This window comes from Coregonus lavaretus (genome assembly GCF_964263955.1).
Source record: "Coregonus lavaretus genome assembly, chromosome: 22".
NCBI classification, from domain to species: Eukaryota; Metazoa; Chordata; class Actinopteri; order Salmoniformes; family Salmonidae; genus Coregonus; species Coregonus lavaretus.
Window position 1 is genome coordinate 889,005 of NC_140009.1, and position 23,563 is coordinate 912,567.

At 44.3% G+C, this 23,563-nt stretch overlaps 1 pseudogene across 1 annotated transcript in view; it reads right to left on the reverse strand.

The window, feature by feature from the left end:
- The window catches only part of LOC311149453 (selenide, water dikinase 3-like), a 36,974-nt pseudogene that overhangs the window by 2,941 nt on the left and 10,470 nt on the right, over positions 1-23,563 (reverse strand). The window contains exons 2-6 of the transcript in view: positions 18,668-18,872; positions 16,682-16,785; positions 16,393-16,500; positions 13,905-14,057; positions 13,000-13,090 (exon numbers count right to left, since the gene is read on the reverse strand). The product of the transcript in view is annotated as a selenide, water dikinase 3-like (transcript). The remainder of the gene's footprint in view (positions 1-12,999; positions 13,091-13,904; positions 14,058-16,392; positions 16,501-16,681; positions 16,786-18,667; positions 18,873-23,563) is intronic.

Sequence of the window (23,563 nt, forward strand, 5' to 3'; positions counted from 1 at the left end):
TGGAGGAAAAATCAAATCAGAGGTCTTCTTTATATTCAAGCATGAGTTATCAAGCCATTCTACAATAGAAACCTTATGTTGTGTCAACACATGCATCAGTAACCGCAAGACAAGTTTTTCCTGCTGCATAAACTACAGTGTCATCAGCATACATCTGGATACTATCTCCTGGACATACCTCGGGAAGATCATTTATGTATAAACTAAAAAGAAGTGTGCCAAGATCCGATCCTTGTGGGGACACCCATTCTGCTTTTCTGAGCTGTTGATAACTTTGTTCCCTGTCCTTGAAACATGATTCAAACCATCTTAGTGCTTTGTTTTGAAATGTTTTACCTTAAAAAAAAATCGACACCAGGATGTTGTGATTAACTGTATCAAAATCTTTGCTTAAATTGAGAAAGATAGCGCCAACCACTTTGCCTTTGTCCAATGAACAGCTGTTTCTGTTGAGTGTTTTTTACGTCTAAAACCAATATGCTGTGAATGCAGGAATTGAGTGTCCTCCAAGTAGGCCATGAATTGCTCTGCAACAACTTTCTCCAGTACTTTTGATAGAACTGGGAGAATGCTAATCAGCCTACAGGTACATGCCTGGTCAACTTCACCCTGTTGAAATGGGCAGTGCCCTTTTCCAACCCCTTATTGACAGATTTATCAGGTGGGTGAGAGGCTTGACCAGAATGTCCCCTTATTGACAGGTTTATCAGGTGGGTGAGAGGCTTGACCAGTATGTCCCCTTATTGACAGGTTTATCAGGTGGGTGAGAGGCTTGACCAGTATGTCCCCTTATTGACAGGTTTATCAGGTGGGTGAGAGGCTTGACCAGTATGTCCCCTTATTGACAGGTTTATCAGGTGGGTGAGAGGCTTGACCAGTATGTCCCCTTATTGACAGGTTTATCAGGTGGGTGAGATGCTTGACCAGTATGTCCCCTTATTGACAGGTTTATCAGGTGGGTGAGAGGCTTGACCAGTATGTCCCCTTATTGACAGATTTATCAGGTGGGTGAGAGGCTTGACCAGTATGTCCCCTTATTGACAGGTTTATCAGGTGGGTGAGAGGCTTGACCAGTATGTCACTGTGTTTCTTAAAAAATACGGTGTCTAAATTAAATCTGTCTTGTGAATAGGTGGTTTCAAATGGATTATTACACTTCTGCATGCCCTACTGTACTCCTTATATACAGTAGTAACTACACTGATCTCTGAATGATTACAATTCCTGGCAAGGTCCTCAACAGATTGAATAAAGAAATTGTTGAACTCGTGCAATTAGGCTGTTATCAGTAATACTGTAGATTGCCCCCACCCCCACCTTCAACTCACTCACTGTACTCGGTTTCATCAAGTTTGTAGTGTATTTACATTTACATTTTAGTCATTTAGCTCTTATCCAGAGCGACTTACAGTTAGTGCATACATTATTTTTCATACTGGCCCCCCGTGGGAATTGAACCCACAACCCTGGCGTTGCAAACGCCATGCTCTACCAACTGAGCTACATCCCTGCCGGCCATTCCCTCCCCTACCCTGGACGACGCTGGGCCAATTGTGCGCCGCCCCATGGGTCTCCCGGTTGCGGCCGGCAACAACAGAGCCTGGATACGAACCAGGATCTCTAGTGGCACAGCTAGCTAGCACTGCGATGCAGTGCCTTAGACCACTGTGCCATATCATGGCACTATTTGCTATAGATAGATATAAAGCACTGAGAAATAGTGTGGTTATGGACCTTTTAGCATCTAAGATAATGTAATAGTTTTCTCAGCCCTAAGTTCCATAACCACACTATTTCTCTGCTTTATATCTATCAATAGCAAATCAACACTATTCCGACTTTTTACAAACATCTTCAAGGCATGATCTCTTTGTTTCATTAATTGCATTATGGAGTCACTTAACCAGGACAGCTTTTCCATGTGTACCTTTCCCTCAGATACTTATTTGCCCTATAGAGGTCATAATTTCATTATAACATTAATTGGGTTTTTTTCATTTGATAGTACATTACACGAATTGGCATTCTTAAATTCTCTCAAAACTGCGGCAAATTTTTCTTTGGGATGTAACACTTAATTAGCTTTTGATTTCCACCAGGAAGATGTTTCTTCGATAATTTACTTGCAATTCATGTAATATTGTGATCAGATATTGTGAATATTGTGATCAGATAATCCGGTCACTAGATTGGATGCTTTTGTTATTCAACCCTCTCTGTTTGTGAATATCAGAGCTATCTGAGCCCTGCTGTTTCTGCTTATTCTGGTGAACCATTTGACAGAGCTAGTTTTGTCATAACTGTTTTAAGCCTCTTTTTGCTAGGTTTGTCCATCCAGTTGATATTGAAGTCACCCAAAAAACAGCCATTCGGACTTGGATTGAAAAGATTTAACCCTCCCGTTGTCCTAGGGTCCCGCCACTGTGTTGAACCAACTTTATTTAATTTTTATATTTTTTGGATCATTTGTGAGAAGGAGGCAGTGATACTTTCTTTAAAGTGTCACTGACTCCTTCTCACAAATGATCCCAAAAATATAAAAATTAAATAAAGTTGGTTCAACACAGTGGCGGGTCATTTTGACCCTAGGACAACGGGAGGGTTAAGTAGTTGTTCTAATTTGACATAATATTCTACATCACATGCAGGGGGATTATAACACATTTACACCTTCCATAGATGGCTCACTTCCCAGATGTACTTCATGGCACTTTATGGAGTCCTTCATGTATTTCAAAACGTCCCCTCTCCCTGTAGCTCTATCTCTTCTAAAACAGTTGTATCCAGGAACATCAATCATATTAGTTTAAATGTTACTACGAAGCCAGGATCCAGTAAGCAATGATCTAATCTCATCACACTTTCGGACCAAACTTCTTATATTCAGATGCCTTCCAAATATGCCTTTTGGTTTTACTCTGGGATCCCAGACCACCTTAGCATGATGGATCGTTTGGAAAAAATAACATTTGCCTCTGTTTTGATATAGCAGCATTCTGCAAGACCCCTTGATGTTCTCCCTTCTTAGATGTAAAAAATGTTGTTGTTTATTAAAAAAAATCTCTGGGGGAAGATTGTGGCTTCCATCAATGTAATTCTCTGCATTTCCAATCCCCCATTTTTTTGTTGTTGTAAATAGATATATATATATATTGAGTCAGTTGTGTTGTGACAAGGTGTGGGGTGGGGGGGGGGGTATACAGAAGATAGCCCTATTTGGTACAAAGAGAAATGACAGTCCATCATTACTTGTAAGACATGAAGGTCAGTCAATATGCAGTAGGGGTGAACGGATGATCTCCGCATGTGTAGTTCCCACCGTAAAGCATGGAGGAGGAGGTGTTATGGTGTGGGGGTGCTTTGCTGGTGACACTGTCTGTGTCATTCTTCAGCGATACGCCAGCCCATCTGGTTTGGGCTTAGTGGGACTATCATTTGTTTTTCAACAGGACAATGACCCAACACACCTCCAGGCTTTGTAAGGGGAGTGGAAAGAAGGAGAGTGATGCATCAGATGACCTGGCCTCCACAACCCCCCGACCTCAACCAAATTGAGATGGTTTGGGATGAGTCGGACCACAGAGTGAAGGAAAAGCAGCCAACAAGTGCTCAGCATATGTGGGAACTCCTTCAAGACTGTTGGAAAATAATTCCAGGTGAAGCTGGTTGAGAGAATGCCAAGACTGTGCAACTTCTTCAGCCATTCCGACCAAAAACAAGCTACATATGGACAGTACGAAAACAAATTATATAATGATTGTCTCTTCGCTGCAAAATCTGCAGAGTTGGGATTGTTGTATCCCCCAAATAACATTCTATTGGTTGCAAGAATTTTAGATAATAATTTAAATTGAAACATTCTAAGTTTCGAATCCATATTAGTTTTGTGTATCAGTTCATCAACCATGCAATCGGTACCTCTTCCCAACTATTTTGCAGTCTATATGGCACAACTGTCAATTTTTTGGTCCTTAAATGAAACTGGTATACTTTTTTATTTATCACAAGTTCCTTACTTTCTCCCCCTTCCACTTGCCTCTTCCATATATTTTTGTTAGCTGCATGTGACATAACGTCACCAGTCCTATTATATAATTTTAAAAGATTATACCGTTTTTAAACTTTTGTTTTGTTTTTTTAATCAATTAGTATATTTGACTTTAACCATTTTATATTTGTTGTAATATTTGTTCTGTCTTTTCTGGTGGATTAAACTGAAATTGCAACCAACATTCTATGGCTTCTTTGAAATATAGCGATATTTTGGAGATTTCATTTTCAAATAACCGAAAGTGAGAGTTTGTAATCCGAATAAAGGGAAAAAGGCCATTCTTGAACATGGGGTGAGACATTCTTACTAATCTGCTAGAGAACCAGTTCGGATTTAAGTGAGCCTTTAGTGAGAGGTCTAAGGCTTTAATATTTTCTTCCCTCCGAATTCATAGTAATTATATAAATAGGCCTGTTGTCTAGATCCTTTATGAGGCTGTGGAGGGATCCAAATTGGGGATTTAAAAGAACATTAATTATAAGCGTACAATGACGCCTTTGTTTTTAAGCCCTGTATTTCTAGCCCCTTGATATTATTGTTGGATCTGATTTTAATAGGTAACATTTCCATGGCCATAATAAATAGATATGCCGATAGTGGACAACCTTGTTTCACTCCTCTTGACAGTTTAATACTTTCTGAGAAGTAGCCATTATTTACTATTTTACACCTAGGGTTACTATACATAACTTTAACCCATTGTATAAGTGATTCTCCAAAATTGAAATATTCCAGGCATTTATATATAAATTCCAGTCATACTTGACCAAAGGCCTTTTCAAAGTCAGCTATGAATACCAGGCGTGGTTTCCCAGATTTTTCATAGTGTTATGTTGTGTTTCCAGTACTTGTCTTATATTATCTCCAAATAATCTCATTAGGATGAATAATATTCGACAATACCTTTTTAATTCTACGCGCTATGCATTTTTCTAGAATTTTTCCATCACAACACTGAAGTGTAAGGGGCCTCCAATTTTTTTTAAATGTACTGGATCTTTATATTTACCGCTTGTATCCTGTTTCAGTAATAATGAGATCAGACCTTCTTGTTGAGTATCTGATAATCTACCATTTTTATAGGAGTGGTTAAAACATGCTAATAACGATCCTCTGAGTACATCAAAAAGGTTTGGTATACCTCAACTGGTACGCCATCCAGCCTTGGAGTTTTCCCGGATTAAAGGCTTTAATTGCATCTAGAAGTTCCTCCTCTAATTCGGCCTTCACGTTAGCTGTTAATTTTACATTATTAATAGAAAATAAATCCTTTAGACTTTAACTTTGGTTAGTGGAGAAGGAGGAGACTGAAACAAAAACATATGCTTAAAGTACTTTGCTTCCTCTTTCAAAATATTGTTTGGTGAATCATGGGTGACACCGTCGTTTCTGTAAATTATTTTTGGTAGCATTTCTATGTAAAAGATTTAAAAAAGATTTGATGCATAAGAAAGAGAACGACGACAGCTTGATTGAGCCTCCGCCATGTCTCAATAGGTCAGGATATTTAAGCCTCCATACAGCGGGGAGAACAAGTATTTGATACATCAGAAAAGCATAACTTAATATTTGGTACAGAAACCTTTGTTTGCAATTACAGAGATCATACGTTTCCTGTAGGTCTTGACCAGGTTTGCACACACTGCAGCAGGGATTTTGGCCCACTCCTCCATACAGACCTTCTCCAGATCCTTCAGGTTTCGGGGCTGTCGCTGGGCAATACGGACTTTCAGCTCCCTCCAAAGATGTTCTATTGGGTTCAGGTCTGGAGACTGGCTAGGCCACTCCAGGACCTTGAGATGCTTCTTACGGAGCCACTCCTTAGTTGCCCTGGCTGTGTGTTTTGGGTCGTTGTCATGCTGGAAGACCCAGCCACGACCCATCTTCAATGCTCTTACTGAGGGAAGGAGGTTGTTGGCCAAGATCTCGCAATACATGGCCCCATCCATCCTCCCCTCAATACGGTGCAGTCGTCTTGTCCCCTTTGCAGAAAAGCATCCCCAAAGAATGATGTTTCCACCTCCATGCTTCACGGTTGGGATGGTGTTCTTGGGTTTGTACTTATCCTTCTTCTTCCTCCAAACATGGCGAGTGGAGTTTAGACCAAAAAGTTATATTTTTGTCTCATCAGACCACATGACCTTCTCCCATTCCTCCTCTGGATCATCCAGATGGTCATTGGCAAACTTCAGATGGGCCTGGACATGCGCTGGTTTGAGCACAGGGACCTTGCGTGCGCTGCAGGATTTTAATCCAGGACGGCATAGAGTGTTACTAATGGTTTTCTTTGAGACTGTGGTCCCAGCTCTCTTCAGGTCATTGACCAGGTCCTGCCGTGTAGTTCTGGGCTGATCCCTCACCTTCCTCATGATCATTGATGCACCACGAGGTGAGATCTTGCATGGAGCCCCAGACCGAGGGTGATTGACCGTCATCTTGAACTTCTTCCATTTTCTAATAATTGCGCTAACAGTTGTTGCCTTCTCACCAAGCTGCTTGCCTATTGTCCTGTAGCCCATCCCAGCCTTGTGCAGGTCTACAATTTTATCCCTGATGTCCTTACACAGCTCTCTGGTCTTGGCCATTGTGGAGAGGTTGGAGTCTGTTTGATTGAGTGTGTGGACAGGTGTCTTTTATACAGGTAACGAGTTCAAACAGGTGCAGTTAATACATTTTCTGTTGTATTTTTTTTTACTTTGTTTTTTTACCCCATATGTAACTCTGTGTTGTTGTTTTTATCGCACTACTATGCTTTATCTTGGCCAGGTCGCAGTTGTAAATGAGAACTTGTTCTCAACTGGCTTACCTGGTTAAATAAAGGCAAAAAAAAAAAAGGTAATGAGTGGAGAACAGGAGGGCTTCTTAAAGAAAAACTAACAGGTCTGTGAGAGACGGAATTCTTACTGGTTGGTAGGTGATCAAATACTTATGTCATGCAATAAAATGCAAATTAATTACTTTAAAATCATACAATGTGATTTTCTGGATTTTTGTTTTAGATTCCGTCTCTCACAGTTGAAGTGTACCTATGATAAAAACTACAGACCTCTACATGCTTTGTAAGTAGGAAAACCTGCAAAATCGGCAGTGTATCAAATACTTGTTCTCCCCACTGTTTATGCACTAGTTCCAATATATCCGTGATATTCGTGATTTCCTTAAGTGCCTGAGGGTGATAGTCTTGTATTGCCTGTAGGATTGATACATTATTATACACTACCGTTCAAAAGTTTGGGGTCACTTAGAAATGTTCTTGTTTTCGAAAGAAAAGCAATTTTTTTGTCAATTAAAATAACATCAAATTGATCAGATATACAGTGTAGACATTGTTAATGTTGTAAATGGCTATTGTAGCTGGTAACGGCTGATTTTTTAAAATGGAATATCTACATAGGCGTACGCCCATTATCAGCAACCATCAGTCCTGTGTTCCAATGGCACGTTGTGTTTGCTAATCCAAGTTTATAATTTTAAAAGGCTAATTGATCATTAGAAAACCCTTTTGCAATTATGTTAGCACAGCTGAAAACTGTTGTGCTGATTTAAAGAAGCAATAAGACTGGCCTTCTTGAGACTAGTTGAGTATCTGGAGCATCAGTATTTGTGGGTTCGATTACAGGCTCAAAATGGCCAGAAACAAAGAACTTTCTTCTGAAACTCGTCAGTCTATTCTTGTTCTGAGAAATGAAGGCTATTCCATGCGAGAAATTGCCAAGAAACTGAAGATCCAGTACGTCGCTGTGTACTACTCCCTTCACAGAACAGCACAAACTGGCTCTAATCAGAATAGAAAGAGGAGTGGGAGGCCCCGGTGCACAACTGAGCAAGAGGACAAATACATTAGTGTGTCTAGTTTGAGAAACAGACGCCTCACAGGTCCTCAACTGGCAGCTTCATTAAATAGTACCCGCAAAACACCAGTCTCAACGTCAGCAGAGTTGCAAAGAAAAAGCCATATCTCAGACTGGCCAATAAAAATAAAATATTAAGATGGACAAAAGAACACACACACTGGACTTTTTCTTTGCAACTCTGCCTAGAAGGTCAGCATCCCGGAGTCACCTCTTCACTGTTAACGTTGAGACTGGTGTTTTGCGGGTAGTATTGAACTCTGCTGCCATTGTTGGACTTCACACCTCTCACTTCAGTGCTAATTAAAGTTGCAGCCGGGTCTGTTCTTTCCTAGCAAGCTTGGTAGCCCTTTAACTTAGCATTCAGTCTTTATAAAGTTCAATATCTAGAGATTGTTTTCCTTCTAGGCTTTTGAAGTAGCTTCAGACTAGGGTTGAATGGCGGGAGGGAGGTGACCAAGAACCCGATGGTCACTCTGACAGAGCTCCAGAGTTCCTCTGTGGAGATGGGAGAACCTTCCAGAAGGACAATCATCTCTCCAGCACTCCACCAATCAGGCCTTTATAGTAGTGGCCAGACGGAAGCCACTCCTCAGTAAAAGGTACATGACAACCCGCTTGGAGTTTGCCAAAAGGCACCTGATGGGTTCTGACTTCTAAACTTGAAATATTGTTAATCATCAGGTATCCTATGGAAATGACAAGGGCCACAGTCTGGTTTCTACTCCAGAAGTTAATGGTTATTTGTAGGAGGAATGTACAGTGGGGAAAAAAAGTATTTAGTCAGCCACTAATTGTGCAATACTTATTTTCCACCATAATTTGCAAATAAATTCATTAAAAATCCTACAATGTGATTTTCTGGATTTTTTCCCCTCATTTTGTCTGTCATAGTTGACATGTACCTATGATGGAAATTACAGGCCTCTCTCATCTTTTTAAGTGGGAGAACATGCACAATTGGTGGCTGACTAAATACTTTTTTCCCCCCACTGTATGGTGTGGTCAATTAAGGTTGGATATGAGCCAGGGGCTTGGAGTGTACTGATTAAAGGAGAGGCTATCACATGGTTGCAGTCACTGATAAGGGTGGAGATCTGTGGATCAGGGAGGAATGGGGGTCGAGGTCAGGGTGGAGAGCTGTGGATTAGGGAGGAATGGGGGTCGAGGTCAGGGTGGAGAGCTGTGGATTAGGGAGGAATGGGGGTCGAGGTCAGGGTGGAGAGCTGTGGATCAGTGAGGAACGGGGGTCGAGGTCAGGGTGGAGAGCTGTGGATCAGTGAGGAATGGGGGTCGAGGTCAGGGTGGAGAGCTGTGGATCAGTGAGGAATGGGGGTCGAGGTCAGGGTGGAGAGCTGTGGATTAGGGAGGAATGGGGGTCGAGGTCAGGGTGGAGAGCTGTGGATTAGGGAGGAATGGGGGTCGAGGTCAGGGTGGAGAGCTGTGGATTAGGGAGGAATGGGGGTCGAGGTCAGGGTGGAGAGCTGTGGATTAGGGAGGAATGGGGGTCGAGGTCAGGGTGGAGAGCTGTGGATTAGTGAGGAATGGGGGTCGAGGTCACATTATGGGTGGAAGGAACAGTTTATTATCCACACCTCAAGTCCAGGCTCTGGCTGGGCCACTCAAGGACATTCAGAGACTTGTCCCGAAGCCACTCCTGCGTTGTCTTGGCTGTGTGCTTATGGTTTTTGTCCTGTTGGAAGGTGAACCTTCACCCCAGTCTGAGGTCCTGAGCGCTCTGGAGCAGGATTTCATCAAGGATCTCTGTACTTCGCTCCGTTCATCTTTCCCTCGATCCTGACTAGTCTCCCAGTCCCTGCCGCTGAAAAACATCCCCACAGCATGATGCTGCTACCACCATGCTTAACCGTAGGGATTGTGCCAGGTTTCCTCTAGACGTAACGCTTGGCATTCAGGCCAAAGAGTTCAATCTTGGTTTCATCAGACCAGAGAATCTTGTTTCTCATGTTCAGAGTCCTTTAGATGCCTTTTGGCAAACTCCAAGCGAGATGTCATGTGCCTTTTACTGAGGAGTGGCTTCCGTCAGGCCACTCTACCATAAAGGCCTGATTGGTGGAGTGCTGCAGAGATGGGAGAACCTTCCAGAAGGACAACCATCTCCACGGAGGACCTCTAGAGCTCTGTCAGAGTGACCATCGGGTTCTTGGTCACATCCCTGACCAAGGCCCTAGGAAGAGTATTGGTGGTTCCAAACTTCTTCCATTTAAGAACGATGGAGGCCACTGTGTTCTTGAGGACCTTCAATGCTGTAGAAATGTTTTGGTACCCTTCCCCAGATCTGTGCCTCGACACAATCCTGTCTCGGAGCTCTACGGACAATTCCTTCGACCTCATGGCTTGGTTTTTGCTCTGACATGCACTGTCAACTGTGGGACCTTTTATATAGACAGGTGTGTGCCTTTCCTAATCATGTCCAATCAATTGAAATTACCACAGATGGGCTCCAATCAAGTTGTAGAAACATCTCAAGGATGATCAATGGAAACAGGATGCACCTGAGCTCAATTTCGAGTCTCATAACAAAGGGTCTGAAAACTTATATAAATAAGGTTGTTTTTTATTTTTACAAAATTTGCAAAAAATTCTACAAACCTGTTTTCACTTTGTCATTATGGGCTATTGTGTGTAGATTGATGAGTAAAATGTTTTATTAATCTGTTTCAGAATAAGGCTGTAACGTAACAAAATGTGGAAAAAGTCAAGGGGTCTGAATACTTTCCGGATGCACTGTAGCAGCTAACGTGTATAATGTTTTGTTATCTATACATAGACACACTGGCTTTACTCAAAGCCAGCGGCATGTCGTTAGTAAAGATCGAAAAAATGACTTCAAAAAATTAGTATTTATTTAGGATTGAGTTTTCACATGCTAAAGAGTTTGGCCTTGATAAAAAACCCATATGTGCATTAACTGCCTTCCCAATGAAAAATTGAACATACATTTTATGGAAAATACATGTTCCTGAACGATGCCTTGTCAATATGAAAAAAAATATATGTGTATTTTTCCATATATAGACACACCCTATGTGTTTTAATAAAATCAACTAGATGCATTGAGCTGGTCTACGGTTTGATGCCTCAAGAGGGCACCAGAGATCTAGATAACCAGAATAAAAAAAACTTAACCTGACCCAACTATTCTCCTCCCGCTCCTGCTGGCAGATTCTGCCGTTACTCTCCCGAAGGTGATAGGCTACACGACGAGTCGGCAACCTTCCTGGAATGACAATTTATCTTACCATTTCTACCGATCTGCCTAACAGTTATGGTTTTCATATGCACATTTTCATGAAAGTTTAATTTATAATAACAACTTCATATCTCAAAATCATTGTCATGTGGTTAATCAAAATTCTATCCAAATCTAAATGAAAATGATACAAACCTAAAAAGTAACTTATATTGCCAACTATGTAGAAATAGCTTATAAAGCCAACAAATAAAAACATTGCAGCCTGCAGGTAGAAAATATCCTGATCAAAATAAATATCATATAAATCACATTGGCTATGCATGGCCTGTCTGCAAGAAACCAGAAACATTGTATCAACTATTAACTTGGGTCCGGCCCGAAGCTTGGCTAGTGAACATTGTATAAAATATTCTGGGCCCTCAAGAGTTTCCCACTCAGGACAGACACAGCTGTAGGCTAATTTGCGCAAGGGATAAGCAGCAATGCTTGACTTGGGTAGGAGCTCACCGGAGCTGAGTACCTGCACCTCAAATGTTCTACTGCTTGCGCTTCTGTTCCTCTTATAGTTATATATATATATATATATTAGCTCAAAAGTATTGTGGAGCTTCTGCACTTAAATATAAACAGCACCAGCACCCAAAATGAGTACCGGAACCTATTTCAGTCCAAGTCAAGCACTGATAAGCCTATTTTATGACGTTTGAACTGGATCAGAGCATGACATTTTTCCCTTTTACGCTGATTGGTTATCGAAAGAGAGCTGGAAAGATTTTTCAACTACATTGAGGAACTATTGTAATTGTCAATGGATGTAAAAAAAAACGACTTTGTTTGCTGTTTGAGGTGAAGAAAACATTACTATGAGAAGCTCCACAGGTCATTAGTGGTGGTGCGTTAAGCCAATCAGAAATACTATCAGATCCCCAAATGTGCACATTTATATGCCTACATTAGCGTGCGTGTCCTTACTCAACATTGACAGGACCGCTCCAAACAAAAGGCAATGACTAAATTGACAGAACTCGTAAATGGAATTAAATCAACCAAAACTTGTTTCTCCCAAGTGTAGCATAGGTTGTGCACTCTGAAAACAATGTGTCCACTCCGACAATGAGAACAGGAAGACTGGAATAATAATATTGAATGCATTAAAAGAAATGACCGTAACCAAAAGTAACAAACATTGTAGATTAGAAATTATTGGAATGAACGGTAAATGTACTACTGGTGATATACGTAATGGGGAATTGATAGACACTAACAATCAAACGCAAACAATTCACACAATGAAGTTATGAAACAATGAATGTGAACAAATGGAGACAGAGGGACAGAGACATAGGGAGAGAGAGACAAGACAGAGAGAGAGACAAGACTGAGCGAGGGAGAGAGACAGAGCAAGAGACAAGACAGAGAGACAGAGAGAGAGAGAGTGACAAGTAAGAGGGAGACAGCCAAGACAGAGAGAGAGCGCCGAGAGAGCCAAGTAGAGAGAGAGAGAGCCAAGTAAGAGAGAGAGAGAGCCAAGTAAGAGAGAGAGAGAGAGCCAAGACAGAGAGAGCAAGAGGGAGAGAGCCAAGACAGGGAGAGCGAGAGAGCCAAGACAGGGAGAGCGAGAGGGAGAGAGCCAAGACAGGAAGAGAGAGGGAGCCAAGACAGGGGGAGAGAGAGAGCCAAGACAGGAAGAGAGAGAGAGAGCCAAGACAGGGAGAGAGAGACAGGGAGAGAGAGCCAATACAGGGATAGCTAGAGAGAGAGCCAAGACAGGGAGCGAGAGAACGAGCCAAGACAGGGAGAGAGCCAAGAATGATACAAGATGGACAGAGACACGGATGGAGAGAGAGACGGACAGAGAAGAACGCAAGAATAAGACATACCTGGTCCAGCCACTGGTGAGCGTTGACAGCTACCTGGGTTCCTAGAGGCTTGGTCAGGACCAACACATCCCCTGGTACCGCTCTGTCTGGCCTACACACCCACAGACACGGTCAGGACCAACACATCCCCTGGTACCGCTCTGTCTGGCCTACACACCCACAGACACGGTCAGGACCAACACATCCCCTGGTACTGCACTGTCTGGCCTACACACCCACAGACACGGTCAGGACCAACACATCCCCTGGTACTGCACTGTCTGGCCTACACACCCACAGACACGGTCAGGACCAACACATCCCCTGGTACCGCTCTGTCTGGCCTACACACCCACAGACACGGTCAGGACCAACACATCCCCTGGTACCGCTCTGTCTGGCCTACACACCCACACTTTCTCACACAGTGTCGATTTTAACAAAATATGGGTGGCGCAAACGTAATCAAAAAAGCGAATATGCATGGGAACCACTACACTTAACTACACATTCAATGTTTTACCATCATAATAACCAATCCCAGAAATACGTTTTGAGCCACACAAACGTTCCTTCCCTTAACTCTTATTGCACGGAAGACCACAGTAGTCCATCCTGTTCATTTTTCTTCAGAATACATTTCAGCATCGGTCTGCAAAATTGCTAATCATTCTCAGAGTATTGGGACGCAGCCAAACACCATTCTGAGTGCAGTTGTTGCCTGTTAACAAGAAGCTCCGGTTAAGAATAAAGCAACAAAATTTATAAAAGCAATTATTCACCATATAGGCAACATTATTCACCACCTGAGGAAGTACACTCACTCCTCAAAACACACACTCCTCAAAACACACACTCCTCAAAACACACACTCCTCAAAACACACACTCCTCAAAACACACACTCCTCAAAACACACTGTCTTACATGATGAACTTGTTTGGTTGGCAGGCAACCGAGGCCACGCCCCCTACGATGATCCAGGGGTTGACCACCGTCTGGCCGCCAGTCACAGAAGTCCCGCCCCTCCTCCGCCGCATCACGGAAACGACGGATCATCAGAGGCATCACATGCTCACGCTCACACACACGGTTATCATTTCATCACGGCCAACTAGCTCACACACACGGTTATCATTTCATCACGGCCAACTAGCACACACACACGGTTATCATTTCATCACGGCCAACTAGCTCACACACACGGTTATCATTTCATCACGGCCAACTAGCTCACACACACGGTTATCATTTCATCACGGCCAACTAGCACACACACACGGTTATCATTTCATCACGGCCAACTAGCACACACACACGGTTATCATTTCATCACGGCCAACTAGCACACACACACGGTTATCATTTCATCACGGCCAACTAGCTCACACACACGGTTATCATTTCATCACGGCCAACTAGCACACACACACACGGTTATCATTTCATCACGGCCAACTAGCACACACACACACGGTTATCATTTCATCACGGCCAACTAGCTCACACACACGGTTATCATTTCATCACGGCCAACTAGCTCACACACACGGTTATCATTTCATCACGGCCAACTAGCACACACACACGGTTATCATTTCATCACGGCCAACTAGCTCACACACACGGTTATCATTTCATCACGGCCAACTAGCTCACACACACGGTTATCATTTCATCACGGCCAACTAGCACACACACACGGTTATCATTTCATCACGGCCAACTAGCTCACACACACGGTTATCATTTCATCACGGCCAACTAGCACACACACACGGTTATCATTTCATCATGGCCAACTAGCTCACACACACGGTTATCATTTCATCACGGCCAACTAGCTCACACACACGGTTATCATTTCATCACGGCCAACTAGCACACACACACACGGTTATCATTTCATCACGGCCAACTAGCACACACACACACGGTTATCATTTCATCACGGCCAACTAGCTCACACACACGGTTATCATTTCATCACGGCCAACTAGCTCACACACACGGTTATCATTTCATCACGGCCAACTAGCTCACACACACGGTTATCATTTAATCACGGCCAACTAGCACACACACACGGTTATCATTTCATCACGGCCAACTAGCACACACACACACGGTTATCATTTCATCACGGCCAACTAGCTCACACACACGGTTATCATTTCATCACGGCCAACTAGCTCACACACACGGTTATCATTTCATCACGGCCAACTAGCACACACACGGTTATCATTTCATCACGGCCAACTAGCACACACACGGTTATCATTTCATCACGGCCAACTAGCACACACACACGGTTATCATTTCATCACGGCCAACTAGCTCACACACACGGTTATCATTTCATCACGGCCAACTAGCTCACACACACGGTTATCATTTCATCACGGCCAACTAGCTCACACACACGGTTATCATTTCATCACGGCCAACTAGCACACACACACACGGTTATCATTTCATCACGGCCAACTAGCTCACACACACGGTTATCATTTCATCACGGCCAACTAGCTCACACACACGGTTATCATTTCATCACGGCCAACTAGCACACACACACGGTAATCATTTCATCACGGCCAACTAGCACACACACACACGGTTATCATTTCATCACGGCCAACTAGCTCACACACACGGTTATCATTTCATCACGGCCAACTAGCTCACACACACGGTTATCATTTCATCACGGCCAACTAGCACACACACACGGTTATCATTTCATCACACGCTCACGCTCCTGCACACACACACGGTTATCATTTCATCACGGCCAACTAGCACACACACACGGTTATCATTTCATCACGGCCAACTAGCTCACACACACGGTTATCATTTCATCACGGCCAACTAGCACACACACACGGTTATCATTTCATCACGGCCAACTAGCTCACACACACGGTTATCATTTCATCACGGCCAACTAGCTCACACACACGGTTATCATTTCATCACGGCCAACTAGCTCACACACACGGTTATCATTTCATCACGGCCAACTAGCTCACACACACGGTTATCATTTCATCACGGCCAACTAGCACACACACACGGTTATCATTTCATCACGGCCAACTAGCACACACACACGGTTATCATTTCATCACGGCCAACTAGCTCACACACACGGTTATCATTTCATCACGGCCAACTAGCTTCCTGTTCTGCAGGTTAGACTGACTGGGCATAACTCCAGGAACACATGCACGTCTGACGCACACAAAAACACACACGTGCTACAGACAGGTTGCTTCACATGGAACAGTCCAAGTCTGACAAATTGGAGATGAGTGGGTTCATGAATTTTTGTTTTTTGTTCTGAAGCCCCACCAGTCACCCTGCTAGCTACTTCAACTACACACACAGAGAGCATGAGGTTACCTACCTTCTCAGATATCTTCTGGCTGACACTGAGTAGCATCAGCATGTTGTCACACTCTGTGATGCCCATAGCATAGAGATCACTGAGGACATTAGCGCACGCTATCCTTCCCTGGAGAGAGAGACGGGGGAAGAGAGAGAGAGAGAGGATTGAGATGTAACAGAGCAAAAAGCATACATCTTGCCCTGAGAAAGGTGAGGTGTTTAGGGTCAGAATAGAACTCCCCCATTGTATAGGGGTCCTCTACTAGAGGTTGAAGTTGAGGGGTTAAAGGTCAGGGGTTAGAACTCACCATCATGTAGGGGTCCTCCACCAGAGGGTAGAAGAAGTCCGTAGTTTGGACCAATGAGAGGCCTCCGTGTCTCAGAGGGACCACACAGGAGTCCATGCCTATACCTGCACAGCACCCACAGAGTTTAGCAATGTTCAAGCTACCCTGGTATGCAATGATTCATTGAATGATGAATGAGACAACACCCCCCCCCCCTCTCAGTAAGGAGCTTTCAGCATCATTCCTGGGCACCTTTATAACCGTGTGGACCTAACTAACGTTATTAATTTACTAACAGCAGCTAGCATTGGGTAACTACAACTGAGTGATAAACAGTCAACTGGAAAGGTTATTTAAGGCCTTGCAGTTGCCTGGAAATCTGTCGATGAATTGCATTGAATACTACATCGTGCAGAAATGAGCATATGCATCAGGAAAGTTTCCTCTCACCACCTCTACAAGCCAGAATGTTTAATACAACCACATTTTAACTTCCTTTACCGGTTGTCTGTAGTAATACGAGACAATATATCCACAGGAAAGCATAAATACATAAACTTTTCAAAGCGCTGGTAGTGCATTCAGATTTCTATCACATGGTTCTGCGCATACTTCAGGCGATAGAAAGCTGAATGAACTGACTTTACCGCCGCTTAGAAAAGTTGACGTAATTAGTCATTATACTTCCCTGTGTATAATTACAGAAGGCCCAACTGCATGGACAACCGGTAAGGTACGTTAAAAAACAAACATTTTATTCAACATTCTGGCTTGTAGAGGTCGTGAGAGGAAACTTTCCTGACTCAAACGTTCATTTCTGCCCGACATAGAATTGAATGCAAGCAATTCAACGTCGAGTTTCCAGGCAAGCCCTGCAACAGAGATGCTGAAATAGAAGGCGCTGACAAGCCTAGCTAACTTCAGCTAGCATACACGCTAATTGCAGATCCAGTACTGTTAGCTGACTGGCTAGCAAGAGAAGGGACATTTTTATATTTGATTTATTTGGCCATTTTAAACACAATTCAACCACGTGGATACATGCCATTAAAATCATCGAGTATGACACAAGCACGTTTAAAAAAGTATTTCCATAGTGATCCTCATAGCAAGCCATTGGCCCCCCTGTAGCTCAGTTGGTAGAGCATGGCGCTTGCAACGCCAGGGTTGTGGGGTCGTTTCCCACAGGGGGGCAGTATGAAAATGTATGCACTCACGAACTGTAAGTCGCTCTGGATAAGAGCGTCTGCTAAATGACTAAAATGTCAACAACAATTTTTTAAAATTATGTCTGCACGGCTATCTTAGCCAATGAACGTTAGTTAGCTAATAAAAAATCTAGCTACATTAGCTAGCTTGCCAATGTAGCAAGTACACGTACAAACGTAGCTAGAACGAAATGATATACGTTAAAAAGCTAGTTGGCTACTGTACCGAGTTAAATAACCCTACCTAGCCGGGAACCTGCGGGGGTGTTAAATAACCCTACCTAGCCGGGAACCTGCGGGGGTGTTAAATAACCCTACCTAGCCGGGAACCTGTGGGGGTGTTAAATAACCCTACCTAGCCGGGAACCTGTGGGGGTGTTAAATAACCCTACCTAGCCGGGAACCTGTGGGGGTGTTAAATAACCCTACCTTGCCGGGAACCTGTGGGGGTGTTAAATAACCCTACCTAGCCGGGAACCTGTGGGGGTGTTAAATAACCCTACCTAGCCGGGAACCTGTGGGGGTGTTAAATAACCCTACCTAGCCGGGAACCTGTGGGGGTGTTAAATAACCCTACCTAGCCGGGAACCTGCGGGGGTGTTAAATAACCCTACCTAGCCGGGAACCTGTGGGGGTGTTAAATAACCCTACCTAGCCGGGAACCTGTGGGGGTGTTAAATAACCCTACCTAGCCGGGAACCTGTGGGGGTGTTAAATAACCCTACCTAGCCGGGAACCTGTGGGGGTGTTAAATAACCCTACCTAGCCGGGAACCTGTGGGGGTGTTAAATAACCCTACCTAGCCGGGAACCTGCGGGGGTGTTGGGAGCGAGTTGTCCGAATACAGAGCCTTGGTCCCAAGCTTCCCCCGGCCGGTGGGGCTCCAGTCCCGCCAGGAGTTTGAGCAGAGCCTCCTGCGGGACCTTACACCCTCATCCCTTCAGATCTGAGAAGCACGTCAGGCGGAAACCGGCGTCTAGGTCGTGCTCTTCGGGGTGGAATGACTGGTCCTAACACACTAACCCTGCTGACTGACTGACTGGTCCAAACACACTAACCCTGCTGACTGACTGGTCCTCCTAACACACTAACCCTGCTGACTGACTGGTCCTCCTAACACACTAACCCTGCTGACTGACTGGTCCTCCTAACACACTAACCCTGCTGACTGACTGGTCCTCCTAACACACTAACCCTACTGACTGACTGGTCCTCCTAACACACTAACCCTACTGACTGACTGGTCCTCCTAACACACTAACCCTACTGACTGACTGATCCTAACACACTAACCCTGCTGACTGACTGGTCCTCCTAACACACTAACCCTGCTGACTGACTGGTCCTAACACACTAACCCTGCTGACTGACTGGTCCTCCTAACACACTAACCCTGCTGACTGACTGGTCCTCCTAACACACTAACCCTACTGACTGACTGGTCCTCCTAACACACTAACCCTGCTGACTGACTGGTCCTAACACACTAACCCTACTGACTGACTGGTCCTAACACACTAACCCTACTGACTGACTGGTCCTCCTAACACACTAACCCTACTGACTGACTGATCCTAACACACTAACCCTGCTGACTGACTGGTCCTCCTAACACACTAACCCTACTGACTGACTGATCCTAACACACTAACCCTGCTGACTGACTGGTCCTCCTAACACACTAACCCTACTGACTGACTGGTCCTCCTAACACACTAACCCTACTGACTGACTGGTCCTCCTAACACACTAACCCAACTGACTGACTGATCCTAACACACTAACCCTGCTGACTGACTGGTCCTCCTAACACACTAACCCTGCTGACTGACTGGTCCTCCTAACACACTAACCCTACTGACTGACTGATCCTAACACACTAACCCTACTGACTGACTGGTCCTCCTAACACACTAACCCTGCTGACTGACTGGTCCTCCTAACACACTAACCCTACTGACTGACTGGTCCTCCTAACACACTAACCCTGCTGACTGACTGGTCCTCCTAACACACTAACCCTGCTGACTGACTGGTCCTAACACACTAACCCTGCTGACTGACTGGTCCTAACACACTAACCCTACTGACTGACTGGTCCTAACACATTAACCCTACTGACTGACTGACTGGTCCTCCTAACACACTAACCCTACTGACTGACTGTCATACTCTGGACCTAGTTTTGTCCCATGGAATAAATGTTGTAGATCTTAATGTTTTTCCACAAAATCCTGGACTATCGGACCACCATTTTATTACGTTTGCAATCGCAACAAATAATCTGCTCAGACCCCAACCAAGGAGCATCAAAAGTCGTGCTATAAATTCTCAGACAACACAAAAATTCATTGATGCCCTTCCAGACCCCTTCTGCCTACCCAAGGACGTCAGAGGACAAAAATCAGTTAACCACTTAACTGAGGAACTAAATTTAACCTTGCACAATACCCTAGATGCAGTTGCACCCCTAAAAACGAAAAACATTTGTCATAAGAAACTAGCTCCCTGGTATACAGAAAATACCCGAGCTTTGAAGCAAGCTTCCAGGAAATTGGAACGGAAATGGCGCCACACCAAACTGGAAGTCTTCCGACTAGCTTGGAAAGACAGTACCGTGCAGTACCGAAGAGCCCTCACTGCTGCTCGATCATCCTACTTTTCCAAATTAATCGAGGAAAATAAGAACAATCCAAAATTTCTTTTTGATACTGTTGCAAAGCTAACTAAAAAGCAGCATTCCCTAAGAGAGGATGGTTTTCACTTCAGCAGTGATAAATTCATGAACTTCTTTGAGGAAAAGATCATGACCATTAGAAAGCAAATTACGGACTCCTCTTTGAATCTGCGTATTCCTCCAGGGCTTAGCTGTCCTGGATCTGCACAGCTCTGCGAGGGCCTGGGATCGGGAGAGACACTTAAGTGTTTTAGTACTATATCTCTTGACACAATGATGAAAATAATCATGGCCTCTAAACCTTCAAGCTGCATACTGGATCCTATTCCTACTAAACTGCTGAAGGAGCTGCTTCCTGTGCTTGGCCCTCCTATGTTGAACATAATAAACAGCTCTCTATCCACCGGATGTGTACCAAACTCACTAAAAGTGGCAGTGATAAAGCCTCTCTTGAAAAAGCCAAACCTTGACCCGGAAAATATAAAAAACTATCGGCCAATATCGAATCTTCCATTCCTCTCAAAAATTTTAGAAAAAGCTGTTGCGCAGCAACTCACTGCCTTTCTGAAGACAAACAATGTATACGAAATGCTTCAGTCTGGTTTTAGACCCCATCATAGCACTGAGACTGCACTTGTGAAGGTGGTAAATGACCTTTTAATGGCGTCAGACCGAGGCTCTGCATCTGTCCTCGTGCTACTAGACCTTAGTGCTGCCTTTGACACCATCGATCACCACATTCTTTTGGAGAGACTGGAAACCCAAATTGGTCTACACGGACAAGTTCTGGCCTGGTTTAGATCCTACCTGTCGGAAAGATATCAGTTTGTCTCTGTGAATGGTCTGTCCTCCGACAAATCAACTGTACATTTCGGTGTTCCTCAAGGTTCCGTTTTAGGACCACTATTGTTTTCACTATATATTTTACCTCTTGGGGATGTTATTCGAAAACATAATGTTAACTTTCACTGCTATGCGGATGACACACAGCTGTACATTTCAATGAAGCATGGTGAAGCCCCAAAATTGCCCTCGCTAGAAGCCTGTGTTTCAGACATAAGGAAGTGGATGGCTGAAAACTTTTTACTTTTAAACTCGGACAAAACAGAGATGCTTGTTCTAGGTCCCAAGAAACAAAGAGATCTTCTGTTAAATCTGACAATTCATCTTGATGGTTGTAAAGTCGTCTCAAATAAAACTGTGAAGGACCTAGGCGTTACTCTTGACCCTGATCTCTCTTTTGACGAACATATCAAGACTGTTTCAAGGACAGCTTTTTTCCATCTACGTAACATTGCAAAAATCAGAAATTTTCTGTCCAAAAATGATGCAGAAAAATTAATCCATGCATTTGTTACTTCTAGATTAGACTACTGCAATGCTCTATTTTCCGGCTACCCGGATAAAGCACTAAATAAACTTCAGTTAGTGCTAAATACGGCTGCTAGAATCCTGACTAGAACCAAGAAATTTGATCATATTACTCCAGTGCTAGCTTCCCTACACTGGCTTCCTGTTAAGGCAAGGGCTGATTTCAAGGTTTTACTGTTAACCTATAAAGCGTTACATGGGCTTGCTCCTACCTATCTTTCCGAGTTGGTCCTGCCGTACATACCAATACGTACGCTACGGTCACAAGACGCAGGCCTCCTAATTGTCCCTAGAATTTCTAAGCAAACAGCGGGAGGCAGGGCTTTCTCCTATAGATCTCCATTTTTATGGAACAGTCTGCCTACCCATGTGAGAGACGCAGACTCGGTCTCAACCTTTAAGTCTTTACTGAAGACTTATCTCTTCAGTAGGTCATATGATTGAGTGTAGTCTGGCCCAGGAGTGTGAAGGTGAACGGAAAGGCTGGAGCAACGAACAGCCCTTGCTGTCTCTGCCAGGCCGGTTCCCCTCTCCACTGGGGTTCTCTGCCTCTAACCCTGTTGCAGGGGCTGAGTCACTGGCCTGCTGGTGCTCTTTCATGCCGTCCCTGGGAGGGGTGCGTCACTTGAGTGGGTTGAGTTACTGACGTGATCTTCCTGTCTGGGTTGGCGCCCCCCCCCCCCTTGGTTTGTGCTGTGGTGGAGACCTCTGTGGGCTATACTCGGCCTTGTCTCAGGATTGTAAGTTGGTGGTTGGGGATATCCCTCTAGTGGTGCGGGGGCTGTGCTTTGGCGGAGTGGGTGGGGTTATATCCTTCCTGTTTGGCCCTGTCCGGGGGTTTCTTCGGATGGGGCCACAGTGTCTCCGGACCGCTCCTGTCTCAGCCTCCAGTATTTATGCTGCAGTAGTTTATGTGTCGGGGGGCTGGGGTTAGTTGGTTATACCTGGAGTACTTCTCCTGTCTTATCCAGTGTCCTGTGTGAATTTAAGTATGCTCTCTCTAATTCTCTCGTTCTCTCTTTCTCTCTGAGAACCTGAGCCCTAGGACCATACGTCAGGACTACCGGGCATGATGACACCCTGCTGCCCCCAGTCCGCCTGGCCTTGCTGCTATTCCAGTTTCAACTGTTCTGCCTGCGGCTACGAAACCCCTACCTGTCCCAGACCTGCTGTTTTCAACTCTAAATGATCGGCTATGAAAAGCCAACTGAGAGACCTGAGCCCTAGGACCATACGTCGGGACTACCGGCCGTGGTGACTCCTTGCTATCCCCAGTCCGCCTGGCCTTGCTGCTATTCCAGTTTAAACTGTTCTGCCTGCGGTTATGGAACCCCTACCTGTCCCAGACCTGCTGTTTTAAACTCTAATGATCGGCTATGAAAAGCCAACTGAGATTTATTCCTGATTATTATTTGACCATGCTTGTCACTTATGAACATTTTTGAACATCTTGGCATGGTTCTGTTATAATCTCCACCCGGCACAGCCAGAAGAGGACTGGCCACCCCTCATAGCCTGGTTCCTCTCTAGGTTTCTTCCTAGGTTTTGCCTTTCTAGGGAGTTTTTCCTAGCCACCGTGCTTCTACACCTGCATTACTAGCTGTTTGGGGTTTTAGGCTGGGTTTCTGTACAGCACTTCGAGATATT